This window comes from Canis lupus, chromosome 28 (genome assembly GCF_011100685.1).
Source record: "Canis lupus familiaris isolate Mischka breed German Shepherd chromosome 28, alternate assembly UU_Cfam_GSD_1.0, whole genome shotgun sequence".
Classification (NCBI taxonomy): domain Eukaryota; kingdom Metazoa; phylum Chordata; class Mammalia; order Carnivora; family Canidae; genus Canis; species Canis lupus.
The window spans coordinates 24275632-24289192 of NC_049249.1; the positions used below are offsets into that span (position 1 = coordinate 24275632).

General features: G+C 43.0%; 1 protein-coding gene across 20 annotated transcripts in view; it reads left to right on the forward strand.

Annotated features, from left to right (window-relative positions):
* The window catches only part of TCF7L2 (transcription factor 7 like 2), a 197252-nt gene that overhangs the window by 13864 nt on the left and 169827 nt on the right, over positions 1 to 13561 (forward strand). The window lies entirely within an intron of this gene.

Sequence of the window (13561 nt, forward strand, 5' to 3'; positions counted from 1 at the left end):
CCTGTTTCCTGCTCACGTAGTACTTCCATTCTCTTAAATCCAAAGGCTAAACAAATCATGGACTAATATAGACTCAGAACTGAACTGATGCCAGCAGCATGCAGGAGTGGAGGGAGAGCAGACTAATACGATTTTCGTCTGTCTGCCTTGCCTGGCTTTGCCAGGATGGATGTTACTCAGGGTATAACTAATGGTACCGAAACTTCTTGAGTGTTCTGGTTTAACCCTTTGAAGAGAGGCTTTTGAAACCTGTTGCTGTGATGTTGAGCTCTGGCTCTAGGTCTTCTCTCCTTGGAAGTTGATGTCAGTTGGTTGAATAATTCCTCTTGTTCCGTTGAATCCTATCTTGTAGTCATTCCTGGCAGATAGCTTGTGTGTGTGTGTGTGTGTGTGTGTGTGTGTGTGTGTGTGTGGTCTGACCAGACTCTAGCCACGTTGCATCTCGGTAGTTCTGCTGTTTCAAATCTGTACCTTCCTGGATAAGACTTTTAAGTAGCCCTGTGCCCCAGCTAAGCTGTGAATTCTTGCCCCATTGAAAAGTATGACTCAGCAGACATTTTTATTTGGTGGATCCCTCCTGTTTTTGTACTTATTTCAAGGCAACAGTAACTTCTTTTTAAAATATCTTGTTTACTTCTGCAGTGTGCTGCTGACCTCTGTGTCTTTTAGGTGAGGAAAGTGCTATCTTGATTTTTACCCTCTCAGACCCAGATATTTTCAAGCCTGATGTTCTTGAACTAGATGCTGCAGTTGTTCTTGCTGGCACACTTCCTGGCAGACCCTTCTTCCTTTTGATTAGTGGCATCGTGAGTCTTGCCCCACAGAAACTGGTTCAGACTCAGGGCTTGGATGGGGCATGAGCCCAAACCCCAAATCTTGATGAGTGGATGGATGCAACAGGCAAGTGTCCTCAGGCCTGCTATGTCTCGAGGAGTGCTGGAAAATCCTGTTGCCCGGGGTGTGGGAATTGTTGAGGTTGAATAGCATAGTGATCCCTATCTTGGTGTGGAAAGGCTGGCTGGGGCCATGTCACTGGGAGACCAGCCGAGACCAGAGCAGCTGTTGTGTCTTTACACCCGCTGCTGAAGCGTCCCTTGTTAGACCGAGCAGGTCGTCTTTCTCCGAAACCACCTGGCACCATGCAGGCCATGTGAAGCTCTTTCTCGGGAGGAAGATGGAGTGAATTACAGGCCTCATTGTTTGGAGGACTGAGACCATTACCATCCCTCCATGAACAGGTGGTATTGTTCTCTTCTGCCTCTGTTTGCTAAGGCTTGATGCCCATGTGGGCAAACAGAGAGACATTTTATTAGAGACCCAGCACCGGCATGTTCTCAGAGTTCATTCTCCCCCAATCTCTGCTAGACCAGAAGGAGGCCAAGCCAGATGGCATCTAGCTGTAATTTTAGTTTAATCATCAAAGGATAAATGGCAAAAACCAGAAGAAGCAAAGAGAGAGGAGGGGAAACCCCAGACACAATAAAATTATTCCCAATGCATGTGGCAGCCTGACTGCAATGTGGGGGATAGAGATGAGGATGGTGCTACTTTGGAGTAGAGTACAGCTGACATCCATTTGCGTCATTCTCCGCATAAGACTTACATGTGATGTGATTGTTGGGGCAGAATTTTCTTTCTCTGGAAACTTAAAACTGCTTAACCTGAATAAATACTGTATTTCAATATGAGCTGAGCTTGTTGCTCTCCTAAGCTATATCCTAAAATAACCTGAAGTAGTATGACACCTTGCATCAATCACATGAGATCCATACCCCCTTTCCCTTCCCATCTCCTGTAATCTCAGGTCTTGGCCAAGTTCACCATTTATATGAATGGCCTCCGAGCCATTCTGTAGCCACGTCCTATTCCTGTGAAAGTTCGGACACAATATTAATTGCTGTTTTGGGATCTTCCTGGCTTTTGACAATCTCCTAAGTCCTCTCAGCTTCGAAAAGACAAGAGTAGCACAAATGGCCATATCCTCCCTAAGGGTTTAACACACGTATAACTGGAATGATAATTAACAGGCCTTAAAGAAAGCATAGTTATTTAGCTCTACTGACTTTTAAAAAGTATTATTGAAGTACAATGGAAGCATAGCACAGTACACAGATCTTTAGTGGAGAGGTGGATGAACTTTTACACATGTGAACATGTGTGAAACTATCATCGTGACCAATATATAGAGTGGAGTTGGAACACTTTTTCTGTAAAGAGCCAGATAATAAATATTTTGGGCTTTGCAGGCCATATAATGTCTATGGCAGCTACTCAACTTTGCCATTGTGGTACAAAAGCAGTTAAAAATTATACCTACAGGAATAGACGTGGCCTTGTCTTAATAAAACTTTATTTATAAAGTCAGGCAGTGGCTGGATTTGGCCCACCAACTATAGTTTGCTGGTCCCTGAGAGGGTATTACCAATCTCCCAGACGTCTCACTTGTTCCACTCCCTTCCCAGTCATTCTACCCACCCCCCTCCAAATCTCACAATGGAATAGTTTTATCTTTTGCCATTGATTAGTTTTGCCTGTTTTTTTTTTTTTTTTTTTTTTAAGCTTCATTGAAATGGGATTGTGCAGAATGGATTGTCTCATGTCTGGCCCCACTCAGCATTATGTCTGAGTTATATTCCTGCTATTGTGTATAGCAATAGTTTGCTCTTTTTATGGCCATTAGTATTCTACTAGGAGTATGACACAATGCACACATCCTTTCTGAGTTATTGGATTTTTGGATTGCCTCCAGTTTTCTGCTATTATAAATAAGGTCCTAGTAACATTCTCACCCCCATCTTTTGGAGGAATCTGTGTGTCCGTTTCTGTTCTTCATATCTAAGAGTGGCCTTGGAGAGACATGGGGTAACATGTGTATTTAGCTTTGCATCGATCTTTTGAGAGAGCTTTGAATGCCGGATTTCAAGCGTCGTCACTGAAGTGCCCTGGCAGAGTGGTTGTAGGTATGTGAGTGATACACAGGAGGGGAGCAGTAAAATGAGCTAGGTGTGGTCAAAGGCCAGTTTGCCTTCACACAGCCATTTGGCTTTTGGCCTCCGTTCCTAGGAACTCTTCCCACTGTCTCCATTAACCTGGGAAGATTTTGCAGGCTGAATGCAGAGGTGACCCACACATTGCAGATGCCTTCCAGAGAATGTGGATGAATGTTTAGGCATCCCTGTTGCCTCCCTGAAGACAGCTCTTCCGAGACTCCTCCACTCATCATTATTCCAGCCCCAAGAGCAGTGTTGTAATCAAGGTCAAGACCCACAGAAGAGATTTCCCTTGGTTTTCAGAAGGGCTACTTCAGAACCAATTAAGCCTTTGTTTTAAGAGTATTTTGGCCAAAGGTTGATGTTTTAACACCAAGTCAGATGTGATTTAGGAAAAAATAACTCCACACACAGCAAAAACAAACTGTGTAGACCTTTCTTGGTTGTTTTTCTTTTAAGATATGAAGTGGTCTGTGTGTGCGCGCGCCCGCATGTGTGTGTGCGCGCGTGCACATGCACCCGCTTATGTGCCTGTGCAAAGACAACTAGGAGAGTCTCCAGGAGAAATGGACCATTTTATTTGTTTACACAGCTGAGCGGTGGAGACTTTGCAGCCGGTGTTGCTTTGCCTCTTGTCCTCAGGCTTGCAAGTCCCATCTGAGCTTTACCAAAGCATATCCCTTCTGCTTGGTCTTAGAACTCACCTGCCATGACTTCATATGGCCCCAAGGACTGTTCTCTGGGGCCTGGGTGCTTTCTGGAGTCCAGGAGGGAAGGGTAGAGACTGTGGAGTGTCCTGGCCCCATACTGGCCCCTTATTCCTGGATGTGCACTTGATCTTTAGTCTTGTCCATGTCTTAGAATTGCTAAGATTCCAGAGGTACTGTGGGTTGCAGCCTGTCTCCTCGTCCAGGTAGACCCTTAGCATTTGAGGTAAAAATGGCTGGAGGTTAGTATCAGTGGATTTGGCCAGGATGTTTGCAAGGGCTAACCCAATTCTACCCAATTTGGTGGGGGTCTCTTGTGTTCTCTGCCTGGCCTCTTGCCACAGGTTCCGTGGCCTTTCAGTTCTCACGAGGATTCGCTTTCTCGGCTCAGGGGCAGCGTTACCTGAGGGGACTCCCAGAAACAACCATAGTTCTTAGTATGGTCACTTCCTCAATTTTCCCTCAGTGCCACTGACCCACCTAGCTGGGAGATTTCACATCCCTTTTCCACAAGGAGTGAAGTGTGCGTGCGCATATGTGTGGCTGGGAGAATGATAGTGTCACAGATGTCATTTCACCAGGGTAGTTTGACAGAGCTTCTGGATGCCAGTCAGTTCATTCAGAAGGTTCATTCACTTGCTCCAGCTGTAGCCTTTTGTTGGAGAATAAAATGGACAAAAACCCCTTGTTCTCATGGAGCTTAAAATCTAGGGATGTTTTATTTATTTATTTATCTATTTATTTTTTAAGATTTTATTTATTTATTCATGAGAGACAGAGAGAGGCAGAGACACAGGCAGAGGGAGAAGCAGGCTCCTCATAGGGAGCCTGATGTGGAACTCGATCCCAGAACCCCGGGATCAGGTCCTGAGCCAAAGACAGAGGCTCAACCGCTAAGCCACCCAAGATCCCTACGGATGTTTTAGTTTTTTATTCTTTTATTTTTTAATTTTTTTAAGATTTTATTTTTTCATGAGAAACAGAGAGAGAGAGAGGCAGAGACACAGGCAGAGGGAGAAGCAGGCTCCATGCAGGGAGCCTGATGTGGGACTCGATCCCGGCTCTCCAGAATCATGCCCTGGGCTGAAGGCAGGTGCTAAACCGCTGAGCCACCAAAGGATCCCCGGCTACGGATTTTTTAAATACTGATTTGTAAGCACCCCGTTTTCCTTCGTCTGACTGAGTAGGCTTGGTTGCAGTCTGGGAATTGTTAATCAGAGTTCTAATTTTCAGCCTATTTAAGTTTGGGAATTGCTGCCGTAGAGTCTTTTGAAATCAATCAGTTGATCATTTATTGGCTGCTCAGTGCCAGCCTAAAATTGAGGGCTGGCCAAGTACTCAGTTGGGATAACTTTTTCTCATTTTGAGTGAGAATCTAGATTGCCTGTAGAATCCAATGAGCTTTTGAGACCTTTCCTCCATGGTTCTGTGAAGAGAGCCAGATATTTTTGCAAACCTCATGAAGAAGCGTTTCTTTGTTTATAAAAGAGTAGCTTGGACGAAAATGTGCCTGGTCTTAGGCACTAAGACTAACAACAGTTGATAATAATAGCAGCTTACACTTAGTGAATTCTCCCAATGCATTGGGTTTGGTGTTAAGTGCTGTGTATGAATTATTTATTGATTCTTCATAACAACACAGAGGGAAACCCAAAAAGATGTAGTTACTCTTATTAGCGTCATTATCTCCATTTTGTAAATGAGGAAGCAAATCCTCAGATACTGGAGATATTTTGCCCAAGATCAAGGAATTAGGATCCAAACCTGGCCTTCAGACTAGAGAGAGAGATTATATCGCACAGCTTTATACTAACTACTGTCTGCAGGAAATCATGCTTGAGGGTCCAGAGGTTTCCTCAGACCATGGCACCGACCCTCTCTCTGGGCTGTGTACAAATGAATCAGTGCTGGGAACTGCTCCAAAATACTGAATCCTTGATGATTCCCTTTCACTAGGGCCAGGTCAGTGTTTCACAAACTTGAGCAAGCCTCACCTGGAGGCTGCCTGGCAGGAGGTGGGGGGGGGGGTGGGGGTTGGTTAGATGCAGACTGCCGCCCTCCCCTCTTGAGTTTTAGGTTCCACAGGTCTGGGGTGGGCTCAGATATTGCAGCTTTAACAGGTTTTCAGGTTATGTGGATGCCTCCTCTCTGGCGATAGCACACTGAGATAGCGCCGGGCTCGGGCTCCACTGCCCGGTCCCTGGTTGTACATCATGGCCCCTGGGGGAGTGGTATAAACAGTGGTCAGGCCCAGGCTCTGCCCCAGGCCTCCTGGATTGGGATCTTTAGGAGGTAGGGCTTGGGCATTCCTGTTACAAACAAGCTTCCCAGGTGATTTTATTATTATTTCTTTTTTTCAAAGATTTTACTTATTTGAGAGTGAGTGGGAGAGACAGCATAAGCAGGGGGGGAACAGAGGAGGAGGGGAGAGGGAGGGGAAAGAATCTTGAGCAGACTACCCCCCCCACCCGCCCCCAGTCTCATGACCCTGAGATCATGACCTGAGCTGAAACCCAGTGGGATGCTTAACCGACTGAGCCACCCAGGCGCCCCTAGAGTCTCTTTTGAAGGGTAATGAAAATAAGGTGCAAAGAGGTGATTGGTTCATCTGAGGTCCCACAACTTGGTGGAGACAGGGCCAAGATGAGAATCCAGGAGCCCAGTGTGGTTGTGTGTCTGTCATTCAAGAAGTTACTGGCTCCTTTAAACCCACAGCAATTGTATTACGTTTGCCAGATAAGAGAAAACAATCTTGTTTTAGGCTTTCACTTATATCCTTTTTTAACTTCTAACTGTTCTAATTGTATCATTGTATTTGTAGGAGTTGAGATATTTGTATCTGTTCATTCTCCACTACATGATAGCACTTGGGGCCCAGCCTGTGTGGTTTGTACGTGGACTGGTAAGGATGCAGAGAGAGTGTCTGGTAGTTCCTTGACTAGAACAATCCCTAAAGAACTCACCTGTTCTGTCAGCCTTGTGTGTGCCTCTCAGGGGCCATAGCGAGGAGTATAGAGTCTGATCTGTGGCAGTCAGCTGGTTCTATGTTCTTAGGAACTTTATTTTAGAGGTTGCAGTTTATAATACATACTTTTTAAAAAGCTCCTGAGAATCATAAGGCTGTTTAGTGAAGCACAGAAATTTCTTCTTTTTTAAAAACGATTATTTATTTATTTATTTGGGAGGGAGAGAGAGGAGGAGAGAGAGCCAAGCAGAGGGAGTGGAAGAAGGTGAAGCAGACTCTACTGAGCAGGGCTCCAAGATCATGAGCTGAGATCATGAGCCGAGATCATGAGCCAAAGTCAGGTGCTTAACCACTGAGCCACCAGGTGCTCCAAAGCACAGAAATTTCTAAGTGGGTTGTGGCTTACATATGTAGGCTTATCAAGCTTAGCACTTAATTTGTCTCTGGAATTTGGTTTGGTGGCATGGTATCAAATCCTGATTGGACAGATAAGTGGTTGCATTTTTTTTTTTTTTTTACAGTTTACATGGAAATCTCAGCACATTCTTCAATTAAACCAACAGGGCAGCAGCCCATTGCCCCTGAAATTTCTACCAAAACTCTTGAGTGGCTCACAGTGTGCTTAAAATTTAGTGAATAATATATTGAAATTAAAAAAAAAAGTGTAAAAGCTCTGGTGCATGTACTATATAGCTTTATGTCTATATCATGTTATAAAAAGAAATATTAGAATCAAACATTTGTGTACTCTTTGAAGTATCTTCATAAAACCTCTGGTTTTAAGGAGTGCATCTAGAACAATACTTGGTTATGCCAGATTCTCCACCCATTGAGGCCTGGACTGGGAATGGGTGTGTCTGCCTGCTGGCTAGTTAGTAGTGGGAGTGGATGAGATGGGATGGCTTAGTGCAATGTCTCTCCACCTCAGCACCAGTGGCTACTTGAGCCAGAAGGTTCTTGTCTCAACAGGGGTCTGCCCTGTGGGTTGTAGGATGTGTGTGCAGCATCATCCAATGGCCTCTAATGTCTTCACGCCACTAGCACCTAACAAGAATGTCTGTAGACGTTGCCAGATGTCCCCTGGGGGTCCAGATCCCTGCCCCTCAACCCTGTTGAGAACCACTCATTTAGTGCAACAGTTTGAAGTGTACACCCTGCTGCTAAGGCCATAGTAGCAGTACCTTTGCATTTTATTTATTTATTTTTTAAAAGATTTTATTTATTTATTCATGAGAAACAGAGAGAGAGAGAGAGAGGCAGAGACATAGGCAGAGGGAGAAGCAGGCTCCATGCAGGGAGCCTGATGTGGGATTTGATCCCGGGTCTCCAGGATCACTCCTTGGGCTGAAGGCAGGAGCTAAACCACTCAGGGATCTCCTACCTTTGCATTTTAAATGGACCAGGTATAAGAGGTGGTAGGTGGGTTCAGCTCTTTATTCTGGAGTCCCATAACCAGGATTAGGGTCCTGGCTCAGCCAAGCCTTGGTTTCCTAATCTGTAAAATGGGGATCATGGTAGTAACCTGTTTGCTGAAGGTTGTTGAGAAATGGAATGAGATACAGGCATGTAGTGAGGTGGGCAGGGCAATGGCGCAGACAAGAGCACTTGATAAATACAAGCTGCTGTTTTTACCACTGAGAACTGTGTGAGGCACTTGTTGGCAGATTTAGAATGTGCCTTCGCCCGACACGCATTGTATATTTTTTACTTCCTGTCAGAAACATCACACATGATAAATTTGATAACCTGCACTATCTTTGCTGGGTAACAAAGATTTATGACTCCTGTTGTTTGCTGTTTGCATTTCTCTTATGTCACTTAAAAATTCTGCTTGGTCCTTGTAACATTTGACTAGAATATAAGCCCTTCTGAGATTGTGTCTTTCTCATCTTCCTGTCCCTAGAGCACCTTGCACATGCGCCTGGGACATTGTAGGTGTACAACCAGGGGTGTAAGTGTGTTTAAATAATGCACACTGAGGGCAGAAAGGGAATAGAGGACATAAGTGGCTTGGGTGGCTGTGTATTAGGGGCAGCTTTTTGCATTTTTCTCTTAATAGCCCCTCCATAACATGATGGGCAGTTATATACATAATAAGTAATATATATCATATATATATATATATATATGCTTATTATCTTTTGTACACAATGAAGTAATTTGAGATAGACCTTCAACCCTTTTGTTTTCTTTCCCTGGTATCTCCTAGCCTGATCTCAGCTCTCCATCATTGCATCAATTTGCACCTTTTGTTAATGACTATGGCACCATTCAAATAATGGTTAACCACGGTTGGACTGTTCTAGATTTTTAAACATATGTAAATAATATAATAATACATAATTTATGGTATGTTCTATAATATAAATCCTATAAATATTATATAAAGATATATTAAAACATGTATAATAAATATATATAAATATGTAAAACATTCATATGATTGTTTTCTAATTTTCAAAATGCTTGGAGGTTAGTTGGTTTTTAAAAGCAATATTAGCTTTTTTTTTTTTTTTTTTTAAAGGATGAGTAGTGTCCTTGGATCATACCATGTTTTCTCAGACTATGACAACTGTCATTCATTCCTGCAGGCAACTTCAAAAAACTTAAACAAGTGTTTTCCTACTTGTGGATGGATGATCCTACACAAGCAAATTTGTTTTTTTGTTCTGAAACCTTGTACCTCCCAGAATAATAAATAATATATATCATATATATGCTTATTATCTTTTGTACACAGTAATAAGTGATATATATCAAATGGACCAAAATAAATAAATAGCTTTGATTGGAAATCAGAAACTGTCCAAGACTTGAGAATGTGTGTGTGTGTGTGTGTGTGTGTGTGTATGTGTGTATGTGTGTTGGCAGCCCAGCCTAGGGGGACTGGGGGATTCTTTTCACTAGGGCTTTGGTGAGGCTACCCTGTCGGTAAGAGAGTCTTGTGTCAAAGTTTCTGAGTTGATTTGGGAAGCATTGTTGATGATTGAAATTGAAGAATTGTGAAGACAATTCATCTTGAGGAACAGAGAACATCGGGTGTGAGCCGGGCTGCTGGGGAGCAGACATTGACATACGGGCCGTCATCAAACTAATTGTTGTTTGAATTACCTGTTATGATCCGATGACAAATCTGCCTTGCTCCTGCCACTGGAGCAGAAAATGTAGCTTGAATTGGCGTGATGTTAGCAAGTGTAAACTGTACTTCAACAAGATGGATAAACCCAATTATGGGGCAGACCTGTAGAGAGAAAATCCATTTAAATCTCGTAATGTTAAGCAGAGCTGTGTTTAATTCATTTGGACCAATTTGGGAATGATGTATGAGTGTTGGTGAACATTAGTCAAAGGGGGGACCACCTGGGGGAAGGGGATGCGCCTGGGCTGCCTGCCGCCCCGGGGAGGCAGCTGGGGTGTCCGCTCAGGAGCCTGCGCTAATGGTGGGGGGGAGCAGAAATGACAAAACGATGTACTAAGTGCTGCTAGGAGAGCGGCGCTGTGTAAATGAACCAATAAGGAAAGCACATGAAGCAGAAATGAAGGAGGTGTTTTCCCTAAATGCTACTGACGGTCCAAAACATGAAGGAAATTTGAGGTTCCTCTTCTGTATTTCCATCCCAGATACCCTTCTGGGTTTTTCTAAACCTTGTGACAGGAGGCCTAGGAAATGCTTTTTATTTTTGCTTAATGAGGATTGCAAAGAGGGAGAGAGAGAAAAGGGGCAGCTACATTTAAATTGATAATCTTGGGGCATTTGATTATCAGAAAGCAGTTAAGAGGGGCTGATTATTCTGAAATATATAATATATAATATGTGTATTTGGAAGAGAATGGACGGTTTTGTCAATTTTTTTTTTAATAGCTTTGGGAGGGGTGACCTAGCTTTGCATGTAGTAGGCGGTTTATATACACTGATTAGATGAATGAAAACACTGAACTTTAGAGAAATAACTTTCAGGGCTAAATGCTGGTATTTCCCACACCTCAGACTCATTAGGATGTGTAAGGACCTTAGGACCCCAGTTTCATGAGGTCAGTTCCTGGGAGTTTGCATTCCCAGGAATTTTACAGTTTTATGTGAAAAGTTATGATTTTACTTTTTATTATGGCTTCTATATTGTTGGCTTAGCCATGGATGTTTTTAGAAGACTCTAGCTTTTATTTTGGAAGGAGCTGATAAAGCCCCCTCATGAGCTGTTTGTTTGTTTGTTCGTTTTTTCCTTTTGGCTTGGGCATTTCCTTTCTTTTCTTTTGTGGACTGGACTGGATTCGGAGACTTGGCTTGTTGAAAAGAGAATCTAAAGACTGGAGTGCACGAGGAACTTGGCAATGAACCGCCAAGAAATTCATGGTTATGCACTTTTGCCCCCAATGCCCATAAATCTAACCATTGGGAATGCTGGGCGTGAATCGAGGTTACAGCCCTGAGTTTTTCCCTGTAATTGGGGTACAGTTCATTGTATGGGCTTGTGGTGTACGGTTTTTTTTTGTCTACTCCAGGCAAATCTTTTCTCCTAGAGGCAGATTTGTTAGGATTTTACTTTCTGGCTTTCTCCAACTTTCAACTCAGTTGAAAAACCATTAAAGGGATGATAATAAAACAATTAAGACTTTCCTGTAATGGTTCAACACTGAATTCTGAGAATCTGAATATTCTAATCTAGTTTACCAGTAGAAACTAGGTAAAAAAACACTTTGGGATAATTTAATCTATCCTTGCCAGAAAAACCACCAGCACATTTAGCCCTCAATTTGACCTGCCTGATGGTCGACCTCCAGTTCAGAACAAGGAAGTAATGTAATTAAACTGGAACCTAGAAGAAACACTGGGAAGCGCTTCTGAACCTGAAGATCTTTGCTTTGAAAGAAGGAGCATCTCTTGTGGCCCATGGGTTTTATGGGGGCTCTGCCTTGCGTGGTTCAGATTTATACTCCTGAGCTTGGGGTATAGACCTTGTGAATTGAACAGGCAGTGAATATGGGGATTTCTGGAGAACAGATCCTAACGGAAAAGAAGGCATCCACTTTGTGGGTAGAATGACCTGTATGTGTTAGGGTTCTTCAGGGCTTTGGAGGTGTGCCTTCTTGATTAACTTGTTACCTTCTGGTATTATAGCAGAGCGAAATCTTGCAAGGAATGTGTGCAAAGAGGAATTTCTGCAAAGAGAATCTAATCCTTTTGATTAGATCCTAAGAGGTAATAAACATATAGCAAAAGACCTACATCAAATAGTGAGATAGTATCAACTTTTTAGCTTAAAATAAATTATTTTCTGTAGAATTAAAAAAAATTAGCTTCCCTATGGTATCAAGTTCTAGATAAGGGCTTTATTGATGTATGGAATCTATAAGACTCAATTCAGAAGTGTTTCAGGACTCATAAAGCTCTGAACCTAATTCTTATCCTTAAAATCAAAACCAAACCTCCCCTCTTCCTTCCTTCTGGTCTTCAGTTGCTTAGTTTTTATTTGGTAATCCAGCAGCTTTTATTTCTTAATCATTGCTGAAGAAGCCAAGATTTTCCCTGTTCATTCTAAAAAACTCATTGACCTAGGGTACACAGACATTTTTTTCCAAAGAGAATCTAGAAGGAAGGTTTGGAAAAAAGCTTCTCAGCTAAAGGACATGTTTACCAAACTCCCAGCGTGCTTTATGCACCCTAGTTTGTTTTGTGTTTTTTTAAAGAACCTGTCACTGTTGTCACGTTTTCATAATGGTGAGTGAAAGCAGATGACAAATGTCTCCCCACAGAAGACCTGCTTTGTGAAACCATTTGTTTCTGAAGAATTGGCACTCAGGGCTTGAATTCTCTAGTGAGGAATAGGCTTCAGTAATATGGTAGGGCTCTTTCCTTGGGAGAGAACTTCCCTTCCTCCTCCCTCCCGCCAAAAAAAAGCTGTGTTTTTCCTAGGTAGCTTTTCAGTTGGGTTAATTCTGCCAGTTTATCTCCATCAGAAAATAAATGTCAGTTTACTTGTCATTCCTCCGCAAGCATGCTATTCCTGACCTGATTTTTGTCATCTTGGGATAGTTTAGGAAAAAGCACCAAACATGTTGCTTTTGTAGATTGGGTTGGGTGCCCCTGCCATCCCCAACTGGTATTTAATAGTAGTAAGTTGAGATTTGTTTGGGATTTCCTTCTTCCACCGTTCTTGGGGTTTTTGGACAAGATGATCCTCTGCAGGTCCCCGGTTTGCACCATAGAGAAAGGAGCCCCACCATGACTTACATGTGGCCAGGAACCGACAACCCGACGTGGAGAAAGTACACACAAACCACATGCCACATGCAAAGCAGATATGGTTTTGATTTTAGCCTCCGTGGTTCTGTTATCATTTCTTTTTCCGTGTGAGTGGATTTTTATCTTTGGGTCTGACTTCTGCTTTGGTTCATGGTTTGTGGTTTCCATTTGCCATCACAGCTCATGAGTTTGGCTGCTTGGGAAGTAGAGTAGCCTAGGCTCCTGGCCCACGGAAGTGCGAGGAGAGGGAGCCCTGGGACACCATTCCCAGGGACCGTGGAGCTGGTGGATGTCTTGCGTGGTCAGATCCCTGGCGAGGTGCTGCAGGGCCATTGTCATTGTTCTTGTCCTGAATCCTCAGCTGTCACACGCTCCCCCACCTGGGGTTTCTTCTCTCTCTTTCTGTGTTACTTACATAATGCCTCTAAGGACTATTTTGGAAACATCTAGACCAACTTGTGATTGATCTTCCTGTTCCGTGTATTTGCCCTCATTCCCTTGCTCTCCTGTCATCTCCTTTGGCAGGAAATTTTTTTTTTTTTCTCATTAACTACTTTCCAGGTCAGAATTTCCCCATAAAGTATGAACTTTTTCTTTATTCCAGTATTTGATTTTCATCGCTTTTTTCTTTTATGTAAAGCTGAAAAGTTTAAATTGG